This window comes from Brienomyrus brachyistius, chromosome 23 (genome assembly GCF_023856365.1).
Source record: "Brienomyrus brachyistius isolate T26 chromosome 23, BBRACH_0.4, whole genome shotgun sequence".
Lineage (NCBI taxonomy): Eukaryota > Metazoa > Chordata > Actinopteri > Osteoglossiformes > Mormyridae > Brienomyrus > Brienomyrus brachyistius.
In genome coordinates, this window is record NC_064555.1 from 5,691,273 (window position 1) to 5,703,439 (window position 12,167).

The window sequence follows — 12,167 nt, forward strand, 5'->3', positions numbered from 1 at the left end:
ACATTTCAACTGTAACCCTTCATTAACCGTTCCAGCGAAACCAATTCTGTTAATCATATTTTACCTCAGATCTAATTACGTTTGGGTCTTAAAGGATCAAGCAAGTTTGGTAATAACTTCCTACGGTAATAAAAAACCCTCCTTTTCTTTATTGGTTTTGAAATGATATTGACTCATTCTCATAACGGCCGTCCCAGGGGGCCGGAATCTGAGTATCTACCAGCTTCTCTGAAATAAATGTGTGTGTTTTTATATCCACCCAGTATAACCTGTTTCTGGCTCTGCAAAAGGACTGGAAGGAGGGTTTGGTCTGTGTAGGAAGTGGACAGCTAGTGGACGAATCAGTTCATAAAAAAATAAAGAACCTGATCTGCTTCTCCATGGACCTGAACATACACGTTTCCTGGGCCCAACATATGGAATCGGTCTCATTTCCACTGGCCAGGACTCATCAAATAATTCATAGTTCAGAGGGTTATACACCATTCCCATATATACCATGTGAGGGTGTAAAATGTACCATTGAGGGGGAAGCTGATCGCGAGCTGCAGTGATATTTTCCTTTTTGCTGGCGTGAGAGACCAGGCGGGACGGTCACCTGACCAAGCTGAGAGCCAAACGCTGCAAAGCAGATGACCTCGGCCACTGACGCCCCCACCTGGCTTATAGGTGGTCATAATGAGTTCCCCCGGTTAGTACCTCATTTCCGCTGCTAGGTCTCTCATTTCCGCTGCTAGATACCCCCATTCTGCTGTTAGATACCCCATTTAGTTGCTTGATACCCTGATTTGGGTACTTGATACCCCCCTTCGGCTTCTAGATGCCCCCATCTAGCTGCTTGATATAGCCATTCATCTTCTAGATGTCTTCCCTTTTGCTGCTAGATGCCCCCTCTTGGGCAACTAGATGCCCGCATCCAGCTAATTGGTAAACTCAGGCAAGCAATCGTACTCGCAAGCAATCTGACTGGGACCCAATTTATGGCTGTATGCCCTTAAATGGCTTTCTGCACGAACATCAAACCACGTCCATCCCGCTATAATCCTCCCTGGCTTCGGAGAATGGAACCCACGTCGCTAAGCAACAGGATGCCATGGCGAGGGCTATCGGACCAGCAGAGGTGCGCATTATCCTCAGGGTCTCCCACAGCCAAGGTCACGGCTCATTCCAAGAAGAGTCCGAAAGAGCTGACAGTGTTGGTCCAGAAGGGGAAAGTTCCACGTACAGAGCAGATTTATCACATCTGTGTCCGTTCGGTCATCTCCGGTCACGTGATTCTGGTTATACAGCAGGGCCTGAGACCTTAGACTGTTTGATGAACTCGGTAATGACAGAAGTGACCAACAACTTGCAAAAATTTAACTAAATCTGACTGGATCAATGGCTTGTTCAGGCACATTACTAGAAGAAGCAGACGTCAGTAGAACCGCCACATTAGTTCTTATTTTCTCACTGGATCTGTTTCCACAGGATCTGAATTTCCTTGACAGATAACCTCGGACACATTGTATTGAATGATGAGCTGGATGGTGGACAAATGGATGAATTCTTTGTCATTAACACGCCTCTCATAGCTCACAGATCACCCACATCTTACTCTGACTAAGTTAAGAAGCCGTTTTAGCGTTGGATTCATAACCCCCTCTCCCTGAGAAAGCTCCCCTCCCCCCCCTCAGCTGGCCATCAAATGGCTCCCCAAGGCCTGTATGTGCAGTCAGAGGTTCTTCCTCGAGATGGATGCCAGTTCCCTCTTCGTTTGTTTCACAGAGCTTAGCATGGAGCCACAAGCTATAAACAGCACATGTCTGGGGTTAATCTGCAGCTAGCATTAGGCTTTCACATTCAGACCCAGGTTCCCCAGGATCCACAATGCATTGCTTTTGTCATCACTGGGGGTCATTTTCACCCAGACACTGACATGCTAAATGAGAACATTAGAATCGCATCGCCCTAGTTCCCCCAAAATAATGACTTAGATATCGGGCATCTGTTAAATGTTTTAGTATAATGCTAAAAACAATCTTTACATTTCTTACACTAGCTGCTATCAAAGCTGGTTGTGGCTTTTCTTCCTTTGAATTCAGATTCAAAAGACGCCTCAGATGATACAATTAAAGCACAATGTGTCGTAATTCAGGGACAATCGCCTTTATTGTTCCAGTTCAGGGTGACGCTTCTGCAGTGAAGACACACTGCCCCTGCTGCACGGTCCAGTGTTCATAACAGGAACAGGAAGGGGCTGAATTTGACCAGCGACAGCGCTGTGAAGCTCACCCCCCCCCCCCCCCCCCGCCCCACCCCAACCCCCCCAACTTGCCACCCATCCGGTGGCTACTCAGTCCTGCACATTCTGCTGCCTGCGCCGGTCCAATTACTGGCTAATTATCTGTACTAAATATACACTCGGCAGCACGTCCCCAAAACACAGCGCCAGGGCCCCATCCTCCTGGAAGGCACCGCGAAAACATCCCTTTTAGACATGAAACACAATCATGGAGGTATCACAGCAATGCCCCGCTTTAATTGCCTCATTAGCCATAACAGCACCAAAGTCGGCACATGGGGCCCTGTCGAACTGAGCTGGACACCCAGGAAAAGGGAAATAGCGGCCGGCAGGCTAACTCTTAGCATGCTAACGGCTCATGCTGTACACGCGTCAGCCCTGGATACTGGATACCTTGGAGACACGATCTGGGAAGGTGTCAGAAGGTGTTGCAAACTGCGGCAGACCCTTATTTTCCTGCGATTAGAAACCGAGCAGAAGAAACTCATAAAGAAAGCCAGCGGTGCAAGTTTATCTTTGCCCTGGGCTCTGACCCCAGTACAGCGCGCCGAGGAAGGACATTGGCAAATTGCTGGAAGACAATATTTAGGGTCACCTAGGGGAGAACTGTGGGAGAACGGGCAGGCAGGGGGGAAGCGCTTCTCATTTCGCGTCTGGCTGGGGTGCCTCGCCACCTCAGCCAGACAGTCGTTTCCGAGTGACCGCAGGGTTCTGGGTCAAAGCGAAACTGAAGTCCAGGACGATGATCAGAGCCACAGCACGGCTCCAGGAAATGTCAGAGCGTTGGCTGTTTGGGACAGTCGGTGGAGCATCACGTCAAGGTAGCACAGATTGGCTGAGCCACATGAGTATGGGGTCAGCCAATGAGATCTCCTGCATAACTAAACGCCAGGCCCTACAGCCAGTCGCTGCCATGTGGCAAGCAGACATGCAATCAGAGCAAAGTCCCACACTTCAGCTATGCGGCTAAATCCAAGGGCGGCATGGTCAGCCATTTGCAGTTGCATCACTTCCTGTGCGTACTGCCCCATGGATCCCGATTCAGCACATCGCCACATATGTGCCTCATGTTCAGTCTCGCACCAAATGCTTTAATTGCCAGTGGCACCAGCAATCAGTACCTGTCTCAGGTTCTGCTGCGCTCGGGCCACTGATGCAGAGTGCCGTTAGCAATTAGCGTCGTCTTCATTTATGATAATGGATGACGAAAGAGAGAAAACAGCACATGCAGCATTCGTCCCTGAATTATCTCAAATGGCTTAGAACAATTAGCAAATTGGGTAATTAGGCCCTGGAAAGACGCAGCCCCATATAAAGGCGTGAGCATCGTGATTAACGGGCCAGGGCATGTCAGTGCCCGGTATGAATCATAGCAGCTGGTAGCCGTTGTGTCGCTTTGCCGGATGTTTCTGCTAATTAACGCTCGGGGGCTCTGACGTCGTCTCCTTCCACCTTAATGAGCGGGGAAGGCCTGACACACGGCAAGGCAGCCGGATGGCCGAATCGCCGCTGACTTCAGAAGGCCCTCGAAAAGGACCAGCCCCCCACACCCCCCGCCTTCCTGATTGTAGCGCCCCCCTCATGCAACACAAGGGGTTGAACACCACAGGGTTCATGTGAAACCGCTATCGATTTTAGGCTAAAAGGCGCAGGACGGGCACTCAGTACCTGGGAATGGGGAGGCGACTTGACCTACAGGCTGCATCACAAAGCTGAATTTTTGGATTAGCAAGACTCAGATTTAAGGTAGTCTGGGCTAAATAGAAGTGAACGAAGATAAAGTTAGGTTAAACTGGGCTACCTTAAATCTGACAAGTTATCTGGCTAAGGAAAAAAATCCGGCTTCATAATACAGGCCCCAGGGCTCTTAACCCGAACTGCCAAAGTGGGAGAAAATATAGCTTGCTTTGGAATTAGCAAAACGCCCACAAGCCTACCATCGTCTTCCTTGCTTTTAACTCTATTTAGCAGACACTTTTTTCCAAATAGATAGTATAAGTGCGTCAAATAGCAAATAACACATCCACTGACACGTGTGAGCACACTGCTAAAAGTGAATGGGGCTACAAAGTAATGAAATGCCTGTTATTATCTAATGAGTCACAGCCATGAGAGAATGACGGGGGCCGACGCGATTCCGCACCGAGATCCCTACTGGATTGGCGCTGCTATGGAAGCCTGCTATGCCTCTTAAAAAGAAACACAGTCAGACAGACAGCTTAATATATAAACTATAAGAGGCAACTTTAACCCCTGCAAAAAGCCATTCTGTACTGTTTCCTGTATTTAAATAAATGAGATTTGGACATACATTTATTAAATGAACCTTCCTTTTCAAAAAATCAATGCAAATACATTTCATGGATGTTATTTCATTAGAGTAACTATTTTACTTGATCTTTTTAATAGAGCATTTTACAGTAGTGATTGTCAGTGAATGTTTTTGGGCTGCTGGGTCAGAGCAGCTGCTTGTTGTGGGCAGCAGGGCAGACACTGTCCCTTGTGGAGGGAGGTCCTTCCTGCACCAGTCAGAAGGTCAAAATGTCCTGCCCCAGAGTGAGTGTAGCACTACATTAAAAAACCACCACATTCTGAATAGGCGTGGATGCGACGTAAGACACGGTGGGGCCTGGTCACCCTTACGTCTGGTCCTCCACTGAAGCTGAGTAGAGAGAAATCAGATATACAGAGATATTACAGGCAAAGAGAAATTACCTTTAGAGAGACAACACATTTATAAAGAACTCATGGGCGGAGAGAAATTAAGTTTCACGCTGATTACTCCTGCTTGGTGATTGGTTAAAAAAAGAGGATCACTGAGGCCACTCGTCCTCAAACATGTGCCTCACTAGGATGCACCAACATGTAGAAGCAGGACACTGAGCAGTGATTAAATAACCCAGAGGAAGCGTGAGAAAGGTTTACGCATAAACAGGCGCCTGTGACATTTCCTGTTTTGACGGCCCTGGTTCTGCCCTGCCGGAGCTACACGCGAACTGACGGTGAGATCCCTCACGGTCACTCACTGACGCGGGAATCCCATCCCATGTGAGGGAGGCTTGGGAACACAGTGCCATCTTTTTATATAACCAGAGGGCTTCAAGTTTGGGTCCAAAATACATTATTTCTCAATGAATAATAGATTTTTTTTTATTGCTATGTACACTAGAAGTGCATGTCATCGGGATGTCTGACGCCTTTAAGACGTGTTATGGAACTGAAACATGATCATCTCTTGAGATTACTGTGACGCACCTTCGTGTCAGTCATTGCACACTTATCTTTACACGCTTTTAAACGTGATGAATGCAAAGCGGCCCCAGCACTGTGACTCACACAGCGGAGAGCTCGGGACCTGCTGTAACCCAGGAAAGGGCTTTACCTTGACATGACAGACGAGGGCAACAGCTTCAGGAAGGTCAACTCAGCAGGCAGCATTCAAGCCTGAAAACCAACGTCAGGAACTTTAAGGTAAGAACACATAAATGTCTGGCGTCTGAAGTCATATCACCTTCATACTTAATAGTGATTTTACAGCAACAAACATAAGTAATGGTCTAATTTAACTAATTTAAGACTCTAATACTGCTGATGGTTGCGATCAAAGGCTACGCTCACTCCTCCGCATCATTTCTGTCCACCCCTGCCTCTCCATTGTCACTTCCTCTCATTTTTACAGGCACAGCAGAAGTCACACGATGGAAATGAACTCTCCGGATGCCGGAGGACTGTGTGCGGAAGCCTAAACCCCCCCCCCAACTCCACCCGCAGGCCTCCCAGCGACGTGCTCGCGTGATAACAGCCGCCGGGGCTGTTACAGATCTCGTCTGCGCACGCCGGGCCACCTCCAAGGCTGCCGGTCAGGCTGGACACGCTGACACACCTTGCCAAGGACAATCAGTACTTTACCCAGAGTTTGTTCAGGAGCCGGAAGCCAAGAAGGCAAACCTAGCTTTCCCAGAGTTTTTGAGCGATGGGTGTCAGGGAATCAGAAGTAAGTCTCGCGGTGGTCTGACCGCCTTCATGCATGCCACCCTGACCAATGGGCGCTTTTATGGGGCATAAAAGACCTCATGTTTGTAACTGAGCGCAATGGAAAAAAAAACATGCAGAATTTACATTAATATACAGAAGAAAAGACCCACCTGAACTACAGTGATCTGGATGTGAATTACAGAAAAAAAACCTCTCATTCTTTAAACCAAACAAATTCACTCTATTTAGCATGCATGAGTTGAGTGATCTTTCACGGCCGACCCTAACTGGGTAGACGAGCACCTCGCTTCCAAGCAGAGACCGCTCACATTATCCTTTTAACATGCACTTCTAGGTCACAATTATCTTCAACACCCTTATCAGACGTCAAAATCCAAAATTTTGTATCTAAGGGTGGAAAGAGTCTCAGAGGGTGAGAATGACAGGGACCAGATGGACCAAATCCAAGCCTGGGTCCTGCTGCCCCCCCCCCGCCCTGCCCCGGTTCCCCAGGGCAGGCCTCTGTGCATTTATCAGCCCCCCCCCCAATTCCTCCCTATAGATGGCATGCTTCCAAATCCAGCTACACGGCTTGACAGAATCATGGCCACGTGAACTGCGGAAGCGTAAGGACTCGTAAGGAACACAGAGCCTGGTGTCGCGGACATGAGGGGGCGGCCTGCAAGCCGGAGATAAGCTGTTTATTTGGACTTCATGAAGTGCCGCAGAGCCACAGATACTGCTGCCGTCCTCCTGACAGCCTCCGGACGAGCGACGGCAGCCTGACTGTCTTAGATCGTAAAGAAAATAAACCCTGGGAGGAATCTGGCCATCATCTCCGTAACGATGAATTGTCTGCATGACTTTGAAAGGCTTCAAATGGCTGTAATTTAAATTCTTTTTAACGATCTCATTCAAAGTCCCATTTCTCATTGACTATGGCTGATGTTTGTAAATAGTTAAACATGTACAAATAAGATAAGCATTGTTTTATTTAGTATCCTGAAACACTCGAATGGCTATTAAAATAAATTCCCTCTAAAACACTTTCAGGAACGTATGTATGATCCCACACAGGCAGACACAGATAAACCAAGCAGGGAACTCAGTGCAATGTCAGCCAGCTTCTACAGTATCACTCCAAAGTGGGTCCACCAGCCACCAGACTGATTATTTATTTAAAAACTCCGCGGGACATGCGGGCCTGCCCACCCCTATCTCAAGGTCGGTGCTGTAGCCCACTAGAGAGGCGTGTTAAACGCACCCGCGATAGCTGAGATGAAGAACGGCATCCTGGGAAGGCTGCTGAACATGCCGTGAGGATGTACCTGCAGAGAGGCCTGCTTTCACACTTCCTGTAGAAACACACTTGTCTCATTGGCTCTGGCTGTGTGTGTCCCTTTATTGCAGAAATAAAGTCTGTGGCTTGACACATCCAAGCCCCCCCCCCCCCCCCCCACCACCCCCAGCACATGGCTGCACTTCTATTAAACTTGAATGTTATTTTCCCCAGATCCGATCACACAAGAACATATATGTGCTGGAAAAATAAAGTGACCAGATGGTTTGTTTTGGCTGCCCTTCTCCATGGCTGGAACTGCAGGAATGATGGTGATGTTCTTAATGCTATTAATAATGCATGCAAATAATATGAATAAGTAATTCGCCATTTTTGTTTTATTTGTACCACGTCGAGCTGCCCCGCGACAGACAGTCGCGCGTTACACGCGCCGAAATTGTCAGATTGCGGTGACACTCAAATAAAGAAACTGAAGAGTTGTAGCTGAGGGTGCATGGAAGAGAATATGTCACGTCGTTTTAAATCTCTGGGGAAATGAGAATGAAATTAGACTTTGTGAAAAGTAATAAATGAATTGCAGCTAAGCTGATTATATCTGCGGTTAATGTTAAAGTAGGTGCCTTTTTGTGTGGGACCAACCGCAAGCTGTAAGAATATAGTGGAAATCTCTAGACCACGTTCACAAGCACTGTCTGCCCATCAAAGCTGGAATTAGATCTTCATTTTTGGGAGTCGCTACTGATTTCAGTGAAACAGTGTGACTGCAATGGGAGAGACCCTCCGTCACGGTGGGACATCTCGTGGGAGAGGGCCGGTTTACGCTCTGCCACAAATCACCTATGCTGAATGTTGTTAGATATCTTGTAGTGGTTAGTATTTTGTAATTTGCATTATTGCTGCATGATATTAAGGAAAAAAAACTTCTTGTGATGTGATTTTTAGCGATAATATTGTAATATCTATAAAACAAAAACAGGTTTAAAATAGATTTCTCACAAACACATCTACGAGTGATTTAAACAGCAAGGAAGAAAATGATTTTGACTGGCGCGGAGAATGTATGCAGAGCTCATGCAAATACAGCGGCAGGATACTTCAAACCAGTTTCTAAACATGTACTAGATAATCTTGAAAAATAACAATCATTAAAATTTCAGCAGCTGCTATGTTTTTTTTACTATAACATAATATAAATGCTGTAGCAAAATGTAAACCCCCCGCCCCACTCTCGACGACTTTTATCACGAACGTTTCTAAATACCGGAACTGTATTGAGAGATAATGTCATGAAAATACCTTATTCCGCGGTTCAATGTATGTACAGGATGAAGGTATGTGAAAGCTTGATCTCTACCCAGCTTCAACATGCAAGCTGCATGTTCATAACATACAATGTTGATATTAATATCGCACCAGCCCTGCTTAATATTTTTGTACTGTGATGTTACATTGTCTCATTAATTGCCTGTAGTCTGAGAAGGTAATCAAGTAAGAATTTCACTTGCACTTCGTACATATAAAACTGCTTTCTTCATACAGGGCCACCAATGACACATGGAATGCAGGCAGAATATGCGTGGCGGCCATGATGCGTGTGAATGTGTTGTGGGTGTGGAGTGCAAAGTGGCCCTAAGATGGACCTGAGAAATTAGTTAGTTGTCAGAGACTTTGTCAAGCAGATAGCAGAGGGCGGGATTAGCACCCGTTAGCCAATGAGGCATGAGAACAAAGTGTAATTCGGTGTCAGGCTGGTGTGCATCACATGGTGACCCTGTGAAGCAACAACTGCCACGAAACCACAGAAAGACCAGCCAGCTGGACCATGACATCTGTGGCTAAGTGCTGCTTTCATGCTGGCTGACACACTCGTGTTCTCTGGAAGCCTGTCACGGACATATCAAAATCCCTGCTTGGCTTGCCTGGATTTTATTTTTAGAATATTTTCGTAACCATTTTGCTTGCATGGAGAATCATTCCACATTCCCAGATTGACTTTTCGCTAAAGACAATCAGCCGTAGCGTTCCATGAATTCTTCATGCGATCCGCGCTTAACTTTAAGATGGAGATTAACCACGTCCCAGTCCCTCGCGACCTCCAGCGCTCCGTGCTGTTTGGAATTTTCTCCATTCGCCCTTCTTTCGCTTTGATTAATAATTTAGGGCCGGCATTTCGGCAGCCGCCCGGCAGAGCGGATCGCCGGCCAATTTGTACATTTCCACTAATGAGAGAGGCCACCCCCTCTCCGAAGCCCTCGCTGAATATATTCCTTTTGTTGTGTTAATCATCACTGTGCGAGAGAGATCAGGGCAGAGCCATCAGACACCAAGGAAGAGGGTAAACAAAAAGCCTATCCTGTCCAACCTTCAATATTCAACAGGCCGCCTGGTCCACGGCTGCCCATCAGAGCGATGCTTGGCACACACTGGATTGGGCTCATGTCACCCTTTCCCAAACAACCAGGGTTTCCACCTGAGGGAGGTCAGTCTGCGGGGCTCAGGTTTGTCCCAGAAGGGGAGCTTCAGGTAGCTAACTGACAATCGCTACCCCTAGTGATGTCTGTGGTTAAGTGGGTGAGAAACACTGGCATACACTGGCAGTGATATCTGATTTCTCTCAGGTCTTTCAGTCTACAGCAGTCTTAGACAAACAGTATGTATGCCTACTGTATATGTCTATAGTCATCCCTCAGAAACCTCCACACATCTATAGTCATCCCTCAGAGACCTACCTCCCCTGTACACACAAGTCATCTATCAGAGACCTCCCCTGTACACATCTATAGTCATCCCTCAGAGACCTACCTCCGCTGTACACATAAGTGATCTCTCAGAGACCTCCCCTGTACACATCTATAGTCATCCCTCAGAGACCTACCTCCCCTGTACACATAAGTCATCTATCAGAGACCTCCCCTGTACACATCAATAGTCATTTCTGAGACCACCTCTGTATGTCTACAGTCATCTTGCCCCCAGTTCAGAGTATGGCCACAAGACCCACCCCCATGATAATCCTAGAATGCATGAAATCAAAACAACAACAGTGAAAGAAAATATCTTAAACATGAATTCACTTTAGAATTTCATTATTTTTCATTATTTCACCCCATTCTAATTAACAATAATGATAATCAATGAAACATAATTTGTAGGAAGCATTTTACATGCAAATGATCACTAAATGCTTTATAGTTAAATTGCCTGAAGTTAGAATGGATGATATAATTTAAAGAGAAAGAGAGAGAAAACAAATTAATGAGAAAAAAACCCAGAAGGTTGTGTACTCCTTTGTAAACAAACGTTTAAGTAAGTTGTGAAAAATCTCAGTCTTCTGCAGAATAAACAGATCTGCAAGACACAGGAATTGGAGGATAGAACAGAGCAATTCTATTGGCTGCCTGGGGTCTTACTTGCAGAAAAACCGAAGGACACGCAAATCACTTTTTTGCTATCGAGCTTAAATGAGCTGAACTTGCCAAGCCATAAGAAGCAGACCGTCCTGCGACACACATACAGCAAACCTGCTTTACACCATTGATAAAACGAGCCCCCCCCCCCCCCCCCCGAGAAAAAAAAAAAAACATTAATTTATATTTTTGTTTTACAACGGCGGCAAATCAGATAGATGTCTCACGCAGCACTAGACACCCATGATGCACGGTCTGGCCCCTTCCTGTCAGCTTTTCCTATCGTCACCATTTCAAGGTGACCCAAACTGATGCACGGGGCCCCGTCACTCTGCTTTAAAATAATGACCTGCCCTGTCCCTATAACTGTAACCCACAGTCATCCTCAGGGACCCCGGACTGCAGGCGGCATCTGAGCCTGACGGACGCGGTTCAGGTGGAGCGAGATCCCCAGTCTGTTCCCTCAGCTCCCGGTTCTCCCAGACCAATAAGGCTGAAGCGTGTCACACAATTATTTCCAACCAGAAAGCCATTTCTGTGGCGGGTCGTGTTGATGCGATCAAGAACTGTCAAATTTCAGGACGACGGCTCAGTTCGACGATGATGAATCGCAGCTGCCTGTGTGACGTACATGCAGAGACCTCTGAAGGTCAGATGGAGACCCATAATTCAGCTGTGAAATAAGATTCTCACAGAAACTATAAAGTATGAGGTCAAAGCTTTACCCACAAAACAATTATCTGAGTTATCTATATATATATATATATATATATATATATATATATACAGGTATATATCTATTATATAAAGACACACACACACACATATATATATACACACGTTTTTTTTATAGTGTGTGTGTGTGTGTGTGTGTGTTGATTTCTCAGCCTGACTCTTGGCCGGTCTGAGGGTCAAAGGTCAAGGAAGAAGAAGGAATCTGACTGGTCCGTTTCAGAGCATATTCACTTCTAAAGCGCGAATGTCCATGTAGCACAGAAACACAGGATACCCACAGCTGGCAAATGTCTGGGAGTCCAGCCTGTGCACTTAAAGATGTTATGAATTAGCAGGGAGTTTATAAAGATATGACAGACATAATACATCCATTCTGCTCCTCTGTAAATATTTATCAACAGAGTGTCCTGGGCCCGAATCACATCTTAAATCTTTGACTAAAAATAAATACAGACAGAGATTTTTG

The 12,167-nt window shown here is 46.4% G+C and overlaps 2 long non-coding RNA genes across 5 annotated transcripts in view; one reads left to right on the top strand and one right to left on the bottom strand.

The window, feature by feature from the left end:
• The window catches only part of LOC125719080 (uncharacterized), a 38,154-nt gene that overhangs the window by 3,297 nt on the left and 22,690 nt on the right, over positions 1 to 12,167 (bottom strand). Inside the window, exon 3 of one of the 4 annotated variants that reach the window (XR_007385008.1) lies at positions 5,667 to 5,728. The exons of the other annotated variants lie outside the window; for them this stretch is intronic. This is a non-coding gene — a long non-coding RNA (uncharacterized LOC125719080). The remainder of the gene's footprint in view (positions 1 to 5,666; positions 5,729 to 12,167) is intronic. 4 annotated transcript variants of the gene reach the window in all.
• Positions 5,619 to 7,291, top strand: LOC125719081 (uncharacterized). Its single transcript, XR_007385009.1, has 3 exons — positions 5,619 to 5,755; positions 5,964 to 6,278; positions 6,822 to 7,291. It is a non-coding gene; the product is annotated as an uncharacterized LOC125719081 (long non-coding RNA).